Source organism: Urocampus carinirostris, chromosome 6, assembly GCF_059441175.1.
Source record: "Urocampus carinirostris isolate Australia breed hairy pipefish chromosome 6, RoL_Ucar_1.0, whole genome shotgun sequence".
In the NCBI taxonomy this organism is placed as follows: Eukaryota; Metazoa; Chordata; class Actinopteri; order Syngnathiformes; family Syngnathidae; genus Urocampus; species Urocampus carinirostris.
In genome coordinates, this window is record NC_142354.1 from 14,204,705 (window position 1) to 14,218,260 (window position 13,556).

Consider the following 13,556-nt stretch of genomic DNA (forward strand, 5'->3'; position numbering starts at 1 on the left):
TGGAGAATAAACTTTAGAGTGTTACCTTCAAAAGAAACCAAAAACTTAAACAACCCCTTTCAATTTACTTTGGGTCCGTCTTGGATTGGGATTTTAGATGAATTTTACCGCTTCTGATCTCTTTTCATATTATCATCGTCAATGTCAGTTCGCTGAAGTTTCCTTTCATCTTCAAGGAACAATAACAAGCAAATGCAATTCTGTCCATTATCGTGGCAATCACCAATAAGAACACAAAAAGACACGTCTGTGTATTTAAAGCCCCACTGTAAATGATATAGCAAAAAAAGTAGCAGCCAGAAATTAGGAATTTATATTTAAACAATTCCTTATTTTTTCACTAATGATCATCTCCATTTTTGACTTTGAATTTTGTGTCGTTTCTCCATTCTCTCCAGGTTTTGTAGAGCTGAATTATATGTTGATTATTTGCTACGCGCCGTAGAATGCAAACTCAACATCCGGAAAACAACCGAGGTCCGGAGAGTCCGAGGCGCCGAGGGAGTCACGGGAGGGACAAAATAACCTTCCTCTTGGATGTACCCAAAACTTTTGGAGCTCCGTTTGATTCCTTTTCAGTAGTAACACACACACACACACACACACACACACACACACACACACTGCTTGATTGACAGCTACGCTAACTTTTACAAAAAAACTCAAAAGACACAAAACGCTAACACAGTGACCAACAACAACCGTCGAGAACAATTCCCAGTTTGGAAAAACTGAACCGAGGATATTTTTGGTGCAAGGGAAGATGTAATTATCAGGACAAAAAGAAAAGATTTCGGAGACGGGCGTCTTTTAGCTTCGGAGTGCCTGTCCGCTTCGCCAAGGAGGACCATAGCAACGCTCTCCAGGGAGTCTTACCTGTCATTCCTTCTTTTAGGGACCAAAAATCTTTTTATCGCTGGGACTCGTAAGCGCTTAGATTAAACTCGGACCACTGCACCCCAGAGTTGAATTTCAAAAAAAACAAAAACAGGTGTACATTTCCAATATGCACATGTGTGTATATATATTGCTTTTGGGAAAGGAGCAAAATTTTGTTAGTTTACAATCACTGCTGGTTTTTTTGGGGTGGGGGGGAGTTGTTACGGAGAGTGCATGGTAGGGGCTGCTCCGCATCACAGCCTTATCTTTTTTAACGTGACATCCTAACCTCATATTTAGACGGCCATCTTTGATCTATAACGTGTTTCTATTTGCGTATACGAGTATAGCGAGCCTTGAAGAAAATGTATTCATATATATACGGCGAGCGATATTAATCACAAGTATGTCATTTTATGCACATGTTTGAGATGTGTGCGCGTGTATATAGAGCAGCTACTGATGACGTTGTATGGAAGCCCGGGGGAGCCAAAAATAAGAAACGAGATACCGTTTGAATTCAAGTGGATATAAAAGGCAGTTATGTGACTTTTAAATGTGTACTTACACTTCTTTAAAATCTTTAAATCTAAATTTTTGATCATAAGTTAATATTTTATCTTTTTTTTTTTTTTAAAAAGGACAGACTATTATCACTTCTTAAGTGTTGAACGCAGATGAACAGCAATCCAAACTGTCTTCATGAGCCAGGGAACGAGCGCACTTGCTCCTTTTTAATGATGTCTTGAAAATATATCTTAACAAATGTCAAAGAGTGAAACTGTAAATAAAAGAAAGGTACATTTTTAGCTTTGGCGTTTGACCCAAATGTGTACAAAAATGAATTTACCCAGTCAGACAGTCTTAATATCTGAGCTACCATGAACAAAAAAAAATACAAGATATTGCATTTTTCTCCAGGCTAACAAACTTATATTATTATTATTAGGGTGAACTTGTCAATATACTTTCTCTGCTTTCTAAAGTTTTCTAACAATAATTAAAGATACTGACGCAGCACACACGCACACATTCCACCGATATCAAATTACTTTCTGATTTGACTTCCTGGTGCAAATGTGAAGATCTAAACAAAAGGTGATGCTACTACTTAGTGGTCAAAATGTAAAGTACATTAACTACAGAACAGAAATAATGGTGCAGAAAAATCGTACTTTTTGTAAAAATGTATTTTGATTTATTTCATTTAAAACGTGCCGGTTTTTATCTCCAAAATTTGGAGATAAAAAACGGCTTTACAGCGTTTAAGACCGTATTATCAACATTATGTAATATTTAAAAAGGATGCGTGATGACTGTTTTTTTCCTACCAACGAAATCCCTCATTAGCATTAGCAGCTAGCACCCGTTACGCTAGCATTAGGGGCTAGTGGTAATGACACTAATATTAAGCTACTGAAAGTTGGCATAACGCTAGCATTAGCAGCTAATGTGAGTAACATTGGTGCCTGTTATGCTAGCAATAGCGCCTATTGTCAGTGACGTTATGATAATGTTCCCATTAGCAACTAGCAAAAGTAAGACGAGCGCCTGTTACATTGTCATTAGCATTTCACGAGCATTAGAGGCTATTGAGAGTAATATTATGCTGACTTTACTGGCTAACGGCAGTGGAAAAAGATCATCTGAAATAAAAACTGGCTTTAAAATGTAACCATAGAAATTGAATTATAAGAGGTATAAAAATTAAGAAATATGAACTTGTTTGTTTTTAATGAGTTTAATGAGAAAGACCCTGGACAAAAATGACATCCATGGGAGAGTTCCCAGAGGAAAATCACTGCTGTCGCAAAATAACACAAAAGGCATCTTGATTATCCTCAAGACTTTTGGGAAAAAAAACATCCTATGGATTGATGAGTCGGCGGCGCAGTGGTTAGCGCGTGTGCGACACAGTTCTGAGGTCATGGAATCAAGCCCTCCTGTGTGGAGTTTGCATGTTCTCTCCGTGCTTGCGTGGGTTTCCTCCAGGGACTCCGATTTCCTCCCACATTCTCAAGAACATGCATGTCAGGTTAATTGGCCGGTCCAAATTGTCCCTAGGTGTGAATGAGCGAGTGAGTTGTATGTGTGCCCTGCAACTGACTGGCAACCAGTTGAGGGTGTCCCCTGCCCACTGCCTGAAGATAGCTGGGATGGGCTCCAGCACCCCCGCGACCCTACTGAGGATAAGCGGTGCAGATAATGGATGGATGGATAGTTTTTAATGGACAGTTTTTGCGTATCGCCTAGAAGTTCTTGTCCCAACTAACTTCGATAACGTCAATTGCAGCAGTCTCTGAAACCTATTGATTTAAATCTTGATCATGATTGGATACATCAAAACAGTTACGGTCGTCATTCTTTTCCTAATAGTGTATTTTAAATTCAATTTAATACGGCATCCTGACTTTTAGAAAAAAAACATTGTGCTAAAATGCATTATAAAATATTCTAAATGTACGATTGTCTTAAATATAAAATATATTTTTTTTAATTATTGGATTTTAAAGAAGTACATATTTAATAATAATGTCACCCTATTTTTAAAAAATGAAATGTCTTTCATTTACAAAAGAGGTTTCTATTTATTCAATTTTTAGCACTCTTGCGCTTCCATACAGTTGAGCTGATATCTTTTTTTATCAACTTTGAAACTTTGCAACCGTGGCAGCTCCCAAGAACTGCATACATCCTTTTCATTTATTTCCCCCCGATACTGTAAATATCGTCTGAAAAATGCAAAAAAAAAAAAAAAAAAAAGCCTCGATATCAGTACCAGGCTTTGAGAAAAATCAGGCTCAAGCGTTTATAAATAAAAAAAATGTATATCTTCGAGTGGATTCCAAACATATCCGCGATGCTTTGCACGCAAAACGATTGCGCGGAATTCAACAATCGCACACTATCACGCTATGATGATGTCAAAACACACTACAGGATCCATGTCAATGCATGTCCATTCATATGTTTCAAAATACGGGCGTGGTCAAGTCGAAATTCGACCTATCGGATGTAGATTATAAAACTATCCGGTGATCGTAGCTGGAGCAAAAATCTCTTGAAATTTGAACAATCGTCTGGTTTCTACAAAATAACCTTGATTTATTTAATTATTTAAGATGGCGCGGCCCAGTCTAATTTACGCTAAACGGGGGTTTGTGGGTGTAGGTTATGAAATTGGATCTAAATTTGACCAATTTATGTGAATTTCCCTGCGGGGATGAATAAAGTATCTATCTATCTATCAATCATCTCTTTTCTACAAAACTCTGGTTTGGCGTGGTTATGTCAAAATTAGGCTAAGAGGGAGTTTGGGAGCTTTAGTTGTATTCTTTAGTGACCATCTAAAAGCTCTCAGGGCAGCACGGCGACGCAGTGGTTAGCAGGTGTGCGGCTCAGTTCTGAGGTCATGAGATCGAACCTCCTGTGTGGAGTTCGCATGTTCTCCCCATCCTTGCCTGGGTTTCCTCCGGGCGCTCCGGTTTCCTCCCACATTCCAAAGACATGCATGTTTGGTTAATTGGCCGGTTCAAATTGTCCCTAGGTGCTAATGAGCGAGTGAATGGTTGTCTGTCTCTGTGTGCCCTGCAACTGGCTGGCAACCAGTTGAGGGTGTCCCCTGCCCACTGCCCGAAGATAGCTGGGATGGGCTCAAGCACGCCCGCGACCCTACTGAGGATAAGCGATGCAGATAAGCCAAATTGTGTCGAATTTTGAACAATCATCTATTTTACCCAAAACTCAATTTTTGAAAAGGGGCGTGGCCAGGTCAAAATAAGGCTAAAACGGAGTTTGTGGGCATTGGTTATAACATTCTTTAATGACTGACGTGTTCCAAAATCTCTTAACCCAAATTTGACCCAATCATATGTTTTCTTCAAAACAACAGATGGGCGTGGCCAAATAAAAATAAGGCTATTTGTGTGTGTGTATATATATATATATATATATATATACACACACATAAATTTCAAGACATTTACGTGGCAATAGGAGGCTGAGCCTGACGACTATACCATTAAGGTACGCTTTGGTTTTCGTAGACTCCAACAGATGCTTATCGTATAATCTAAATGTACAGGAAAATGTCGACCAGAGTTCTCTGTCGATGCATCTGTTGGAGATGACTTACCGATTATATGCGGCAGTTGTTCTAAATCTAGATGGCACTATAAGGTGGAGCCTAACAACTATCCCCTTAAGCTAGGCTTTGTATTAGCGTAGAAGCCATCAGATGCTAATCATATAATCTACCGTACGTGCAAAAGTTGAATATTTATAGGCATGAGTTGTATAACTATGTGGCATTGGACGGCGGAGCTTTGCCTTAGCTCTGAAATATACCGTAAAATACTGCGAAGAAACAAATATAATGCACGTTGACATGGATCCACGCATCATCTCCATCCTTCTGTCGTATGTACACGTTTACACCGGGAAAAAAAGTCGATTATAAATATATATATATACATATGTAAACAAAAACCCATGAATATACTGTACATTTTTTTTCTCTCTCTGTTCTCTTGTACATAGGTTTGCATATTTTATAGGACTTTTACTTCTATCTACAAGGACTGGATAAAGTACTTTAAATACTCGAAAAAATATATATATGAATGAAAACATGGTAATGCTCATTAAAACCAGGTATTTAAAAAAAAAACTGCTAGGATACAGTGCGAAATGTAGGACCTGACCAAGGCATTTATCCAGAAACCGTCAGGGAGAGCATTGACTATTTTGTAACGCAAATAATCGCTTTTTTCTTTTCCGATACGCATGCTTTCACGGCATTATTTTTCTATGAGTTGGTACGTGACCAAATACGTTTTTCGATCGGACGATCATCGTTCCTGCCTTCAGCGCTTCCTTGGAAGTTGCGGAAAAAAAAAACAATTGAGCAAGTGATGTCAAAGACACGTGGGATTATTTGTCTTATTCCTCGCTGTTTTTTGGAGATCCGAGCTCAACGATCGTCTTTAAAGTGCCGCTTTGTAACCGCCATCGTATTTTACCTCAAAAAGAAGAAAAAAATTCTGTTTCGCGTGGAAAGAAAATTTGTATTTCGAAGCCTTATGTACATTTTTGTTGATTATTTATGGACGGCATTGGGAAGGGGATGATTTAGCCTATTTAATATACTTATGCAGTATATTGTATATAATAGTAACGTGCATATCAAACCTGGTTTTCATCAGAGTAAGGAAAAAAATCACTATAGAATCGGAAATATGTATGAAAAGGTTCCTTTTTGAAAATGCAAGCTCGGCGAAAAATGTTCCTCGTGATCTCAAATGTACAATCAGACGTTTGGGGTCAAAGTGAGAGAAATTCTAAACCAAGTACTGTATGATCCGGACTAACAGTCACACTGGAGTATAAGCCGCACCAGATTTAAAATGTATAATAAATGGTCAACGGACCACCGTTTCTCTAGCGCTTTTAACCGGTCACTGAAGACCTCGCAAAACGCTTTACAATGTACTTCACACTTACCCACTCACACGCCGATAGCAGAGTCAGCCATGCTGGGCGCCTACCTGCTTTTTAGGGGCATTAGGGATTCAGTGTCACCTCGACATTTAACTTGTTGGTATCGAACCTGCGACCCCTTGGTCCCAAGAAGGAGCGCGTTGCATATACTTACAGTAGACATTAATGGTCTGGCATCTAATCTGGTTGGAGAAATGCTGTAAAGAGGGGGTATTCCACACCCCAAAACGAAAATGACATATCCGGGGATACTGCGACTTGCTGTGTGTCATCAGCAGAATACAATTTTCTTTTGTATGTTGTTTTCATGAAGCCTTTCCCAGTTGTTTTTAAGTTACTGCCAATATTGAAATGACTTTAATGTAACACGTGCAACGATATACCGATAATAATTCCCTCGAAGAGCAGGGTTGGGCAAACTACGGTCTGCGGGCCAGATGCGGCCTGTCAGGCTTTTTAATCTGGCCCACCAAACCATATACATAAAATAGTTTTTCTAAAAAGCACTATTAATACATTAAAAAAAAATCCTGTTTATTGGGTGTCAACTTTGTCTCCATACAACTACATAAATACAACAAAAAATACTACTAGTGATCCCAAGAGCCAAGAAGAAATCCGCAGGTTCAAGAGTGTTCTCCATTCGGGTCCCGGTGCTGTGGAATGCTCTTCCCCCTGAGATTCGATCTGCAACCTCAGTGGAATTGTTTAAATCTAAGCTTAAAACACACTTCTATTCTATAGCATATGAATAACCTATATTTTGTGTTGACAATATCTGTGTATTGTTTGCCCTGATGTAGGTTTTGGATTAGGGGATGGGGTCATAATAGTCTGTATTAGTCATTGGTCTGTGCATCCATTTGAGACTCTTTGTGATTAAGGGCGTCACAGATAAACATGACTTGACTACAATATTATTACTACAAAACTAAGTATGAAATTCAGTGTGTAAAAACAGAGACCTAATATATTATTTCGCTTTCATCCTGAGAAAAATACGATAGAAATACTACAAAAATTCTACAACAGAAATATTTTACCAGACATTCTACAAAAATAAAACCTAAATAAGTAAACTACAAAAGAAATACTACCAATATAAGACTGATACTACAGAAATGCCACTATTGTTGGTTGGATCCCTCAACCACAAGGGTTGGAGGTTCTCCATTTCATGTGATGTGTTTTGGGCAAATACAGCTTGGTGGTGCCCATTCCTCTCTAGGCCAACATGTTTCCAACTGATCTATGACACAAAAATCCTACGACAGAAATACGAAAATACTACAAAAAAACTACTTTGGAAAAACTTAAGGAACATTAGTACTATAATCAATACAAAATAACTACAACAGAATTATTATGACACAAATATTCCAAAAATAATACGAAAGAAATATTACAACAGAAATACTACAAAAATACAAAAGAAAATCTACCAAAATACCACACAACTACCACAAAAAGAGACTGCAGAAATCCTACAAAATACTAAAAAATGGAACTACCGTAATACTAAAAACTAAATATCAAATTGAGTCCTTAGCACAGGGACTTAGTATATTATTTTGCTTTCATTGTGAGCGTTTCAAAACTAATTTAATGAAACAAAGTAGTTTAAAAACACCGATGAAGAAATATAACATGACTGCGTGTTGATTTATTCGCAAATGAAATTGAAAAATGGATCAGTTTCCAGGACCAGCCCCCTTGGCCAAATTTTAATGGGGGCCCCCCAATTCCAAATACTTGCCCACCCTTGCTCCAGAGTATTAAAACAACAATTTATAGTCCGGAAAATACGGTATTCCATAAAATGAAATACAGTTTTGGTAGGGCAGGGTATTTTTAATTTCCTGATTCAAGTTTCATGTTTATCCATTCACTCTAAATGTAATCCAATATTGATTTGTATAAATTGTAGCAACTATTCTTATTCTATTCAAAATAAAAGACATATTAGAAACAAATTAAATGTGCAAGGAATAATTAGTCAAATGAATTTGTTCATTTTACTGGAATACTTTTTACCAATTTTGAAACCTGAAAGGGATGCACGATAAGTTTTTTTCCTACCGATAACCGAGAAAATCCGTCATTAGCATCCGCAAGCCACCGCTTGTTACTTTAGCATTTTTAGCTAGTGCCGTTGACAATAGCAATATGCTATCATTGGCAACTAGGGATATAATGTTAGCCTTACGCTAGCATTACTGGCTGGTAAGAGTAACATTAGCGCCTTCTATGCTAGCAATATAGTGACGTAAAAATTACGTTAGCATTAGTTGCTAGCAAGGCTAATAATATTGCCTGTTAGGTTAGCATTCACGGCTAGCGGCAGTGACATTCAGTTAGAATTAAAAGCTAACAAGAGAATGAGATTGCCTTTGCACTTGCAGCTAGCGGCAATGACATTAGCATTACGCTAGCGCTAATGGCATGCGAGAGTAAAGTTGGCACCTGTTTACGCTAGCGGCTGGAGTCTGTGACGTTAGCATTGATTATCAAGAGTTTATTAGTAATGTTAGCACCTTTTACCTTGGCATTAGCGACTAGTGACGTTAGCATTATAGCATTATAATTGGTGGGGAGCTTCTATCGGGCCGAAAACTGCTTACTATCCGATAATTTTTGTGCATCCCTCAAATTTTTTAATCAAAATAATAAGACATTTTCTAAATGTTAAGGATTACCTTGAAATTAAATGTAATCAATTTATCGGAGAGAAAAAAAATCTCAAATCAAGGTTTTATTAATCAATGTTGGATTATGTCAAAGATAATCAATTAACTCTTTAAGCCCAGCCCATAATTTTGTTTATCCCTTCAATCTCCCTTTTTTACCTCAATCTTTAGATTTTTTTTTACTTATTTTGTATTTGCACTGTCGGCAGAGCTCTGATCTTGTTCCATCTATTTTACCCAAAGCAAAAAAATGGTTAAATCTGCACTATCCCATCAAAAGAACTGATTTCCAGTCATTTTTACACGCCGGGAAAATGTTCTTTTCTATTTGATTTGGTTTCCTAAACTCTACAGTGACTGTAACGACATCTCACGGTTTCAATGTACTTGAGAATTTCAGCACATGCGAAGGTCAGGGACACGAATGTTGCATCATGAAGCTTCGCCAGGATTCGGAAGAACTCCGCTTGTGATAGGCCAACCTGCTTTAGGCTCCTCCCCCATATCCCTGACTCGCGAGAAAGACTGCACCAGTTTCTTGTTCCCTTGACTCCTTTTTTTGTAATTTTAAAATGAATGATGCGTCTCAGCTTAGGCCAATAATAAAGCACAGTCTAGAATCAAGTGTATGGCCTTATTCTTGAGTCCAAAGTATGATAAATGTGTGTAATATTTCCCCACGAGAGGTCGTCGTTGTTGTTTAGAATGGAGGTGAAACACGCGCATTCAAAGAAGACACACTAACGATCAAACTCAAAAGCCCACTTCCATATTTTCTTGCAAGCTGTATTTACACAAAGCAGCTAACAATAACAATAGCAGCGATCCATAGCCTGCAGCTAAGTGGCTAACAGGATGGCTAGAGAAGGAAACGGGGAAAAAAGTCAAAGATGCCTGAACCATTGAGGTGGTTTGCTTGCATGAACAGCTATGGACGGTGAGTGACACTGAAAGATGAAACAGGAGCAGCTTACAATAAAAATATCAAGTAGTGACGAGCAAAAGCCTCATGCCAAGTGGCTAAAGCAGGAAACGGTTGAGAAAGAAGTTACCCAAGTCACGGATCTTGGTGACGTTCTCATCTTTGATAAGCCGTTCAAAAAGCAAAAGTGATGAACACGAATGGCTAGAGAAGGAAACAGTGGGGAAAAGGTGGAAGATGCCTTAATCACGGAACTCTGCAACGTTGACTTACATGACCAGCTGTGACACTGAAGGGCAAGGCAGGAGCAGCTTACAGTAACAACAGCGACTATTAACAAGCGTTAGCCTGCAGTCAAGTGGCAGGCATGGGTGGCTAGAGAAGGAAACAGTGGAGGGAAAAGTTAAAGATGCCTAAGTCACGGAACTCACATGTACGCTTGCATGACCAGCTGTGGAAACCGGGTGACAGTTGAGAACAAAGCGAATATAAATGTAGCAGCTAACAATAACGGTAATAATAGCATCTCGTGACGGGCCATAGCTTGCGGCCAAGTGGTTAATCTGAGTGGCTAGAGAAGGTAACTGGAAAAAAAGGTTGAAGATCCCTTTTTACAAAACTCGACCACGTTTACTTGCATAAGAATCTGTGGAAGGCAAGTAACACGGCAGGACGAACAACAGCTGGCGGTAAGCCAATGCCTTTAGCCAAGTGACTAAGATGACTGGTTGGAGCAGGAAACAGTGGAAAAAGGGAAGATGCCTGAATCACGGAACTTGGAGATGTTAGCTTGCATGACCAGCTGTAAAAGCGAGTGACACTGAAGGGTGGAGGAGGAGCAGCGAACAATAGCGACTAGCCATAGCTTAAAGCCAAGTGGCTAGAGAAGGAAACAGGGGAAAATAGAAGATGCCTGAGTCACAAAACTTGGTTGATGTTCTCATTTTTAACCGGCAGTTAAAAGCAGGTGATCGGAAGGACGAAGCAGGAGCAGCTAAAAATAGCAGCTAGTTATAACCTTTAGCAAAGTGTCAAACATGACTGGCTCAAGGAGGAAACAGAGGTTTAAAAACCGAAGATGCCTTGATCACGAAACACGGACATCTTCCCCTGCATGACCAGCTATGAAGGTGAGTGACAGTAAAAGACGAAGCAAAAACAGCTGACAAAATAATTTGTGGGTAGGGGCGAGCCATAGCCTGAAGCCAAGTGGCTAGAGATAGAAACTGGAGGGAAAAAAGTGAAAAAATGCCTCCATGATGAAACTCTGCAAACATTACATGCAGGGGTCAGCTGTAGGAGGCAAGTGGCCAATAAGTGCTAAAGGCAGCACCAGGACAAGCTACCTTAGCTGCAGTATGTCACAAAAGAGAGTACACCCCTCACATTTCTGCAGAGATTTTTCTTATGCTTAATCGAAGAAACATTGCTTTGACACTATTAAAACAAGTCTGTAAAGCTTGTCATAGCGGTGTAAATTTGTTTTAACCTGTCAATAACCATTCCCCTTTGCAACAAATTGTGAGTACGCCGCAAAGCCACTCCACCCCTATATGTCCAAACAAAGCACCTCTTTTGTGTGTTCGGTTTTGGTACACTCTGTATACCGATCGCTGAAACTCCCAAGATGGCACACCATGGCAAGGAACTTTTTGGGCACCTTAAAAAAACAATTGTGGCACTATGCAGGGCCAGGGCTACAAGATGATTCCCTCACACCCTGAAGTTGAGCTGCAGTGCAGTGGCCAAAATCCTCCAGCGTATAAAAAAAAAATCAGATTGCAATTACAACAGGACTTGTGTTAAATGACCAAGGAAGCTGAGCGAACGTGCACAGGGTCACTTCTGAATGCTATCCAAGAAAGATGGGTGCAGCACTGCTGTTAGCATTGCTGCAGAAATTGAAGAGGAGGTGGAGGGTCAGCCTGGAGGTACTTAGACCCTTACACTTTAGGAACTTTCACTTTAGGGTGTACTCACTTTTCGTTGCAAAGGGGTGGATTTCTTGAAGACTATATTTTGAGTTTTTGGAGGGTTAAAATAGATTTACACTGCTCTACTAGCTTAACCTTTCATTATGTAAAAGTGTTTCTTCAGTGTTTTTCTACTAAACACTAGCATGAAAAATATGCAGGAATGTGAAGGGTGTACTCACTTTTGTGACATTTGGGCTCCTGTAGTATTAAGATGGCAGCCAACTATATCAGCTTCAAAGGGCATTTCAAGTTATGTAATATTGCATATTTCTAAATCTCACATTTTGTTTTAATCAATAGTTTTATATACAAGAAGTATTTTTAAATCACTAGGGATTGCTCTACTTTACGGTTTAATTTGTTCTGAAAGTAGCTTTGTAACCTGAAACATTTGTAAGTAAAGACGTCTTTTGAATATAAATGTGTTAATCCATTGTAAGACGTTCAAAGTTTTTTTTTTCAAATAAATCAGTAACAAGCATCAGAACATGAAAAATACATATTGAAAGTACATTAGCGCTAAATAAACTTAAAATCAGAGGGCACATCATGTAAAAAAAAAACAAAGAATAAAAATAATAATAAAAATATGCATTTACCTTTTAATTGGCTTCTTTGTTTACTGGTCCTCAAGTAGTGTTTTTTGCCTTGCGTTTCTTGAAAAACTGATCAAATGACGCCTGTTTTTGCCGGGTTTTGACAATCTGTCGGAAATCCGTGAGGCAGGCCGATCTGTCATCACTTTCTGAGTAATTCCTTCCCACAAATTCTGTGACTTCATGGAATTTTGCTAAAATGTCTTTAATTTGGGCTGATGGAATGACGGCTGCTAGCTAAAATGGATATTTAGCATTTATAGCCATCAATGGCAGCTTGGCAAAAATAAATCTTTGTCTATATCAGTCAATGGGAGCCTAGCTAAAATGGATCTTTGACGTCCATAACTGTCTCTAGGATAGGTAAAATGGATCTTAAGCATCTGTAGCCGTCATTGGTAGCTTAATTAAAATACATTTTTGATATCCATATCAGTCAATGACAGCCTAGTTAAAATCCATTACCGTCTGTGGGGGTTTCGCTAAAATGAATATTTAGCGTCTTTAGCCATCAAGGCCAGCTTAGTTAAAGTAAATCTTATGATGTCTACTTATGCGTCTATAGCCATCAATGATCTATATCAGTCAATGACAGCCTCATTAAAATCTATTACCGTCTCGCTGAAATGGATATTTAGCACCTATAGCCATCAAGGCCAGCTTAAAGTAAATCTTTAATGTCTATATCAGTCAATAGGAGCCTAGCTGTGGGAGGATCGCTAAAATGGATCTTAAGCGTCTGTAACCATCATTGGTAGCTTTGTTGAAATACATTTTTGATATATATCAGTCAATAACAGCTTAGCTAAAATATATAACCGTCCGTGAGGAGCTAGCTAAAATGGATCGTAAGCATCTGTAGCCATCATTGGTAGCTTTGTTGAAATACATTTTTGATATATATATCAGTCAATAACAGCTTAGCTAAAATATATAACCATCCGTGGGGGGCTAGCTGAAATGGATATTTAGCGTCTATTGCCATCAGTGGCAGCTT

General features: G+C 38.7%; 1 protein-coding gene across 4 annotated transcripts in view; it reads left to right on the plus strand.

The window, feature by feature from the left end:
• Positions 1–9,689, plus strand: part of celf4 (CUGBP, Elav-like family member 4) — a 144,433-nt gene extending 134,744 nt beyond the window's left edge. For all 4 annotated transcript variants that reach the window (XM_088337967.1, XM_088337966.1, XM_088337964.1 and 1 more), the window contains exon 14: positions 399–9,689. The gene's annotated coding sequence lies outside the window, so the exon portion shown is untranslated. The remainder of the gene's footprint in view (positions 1–398) is intronic.
• Positions 9,690–13,556: the final 3,867 nt, after the last annotated feature.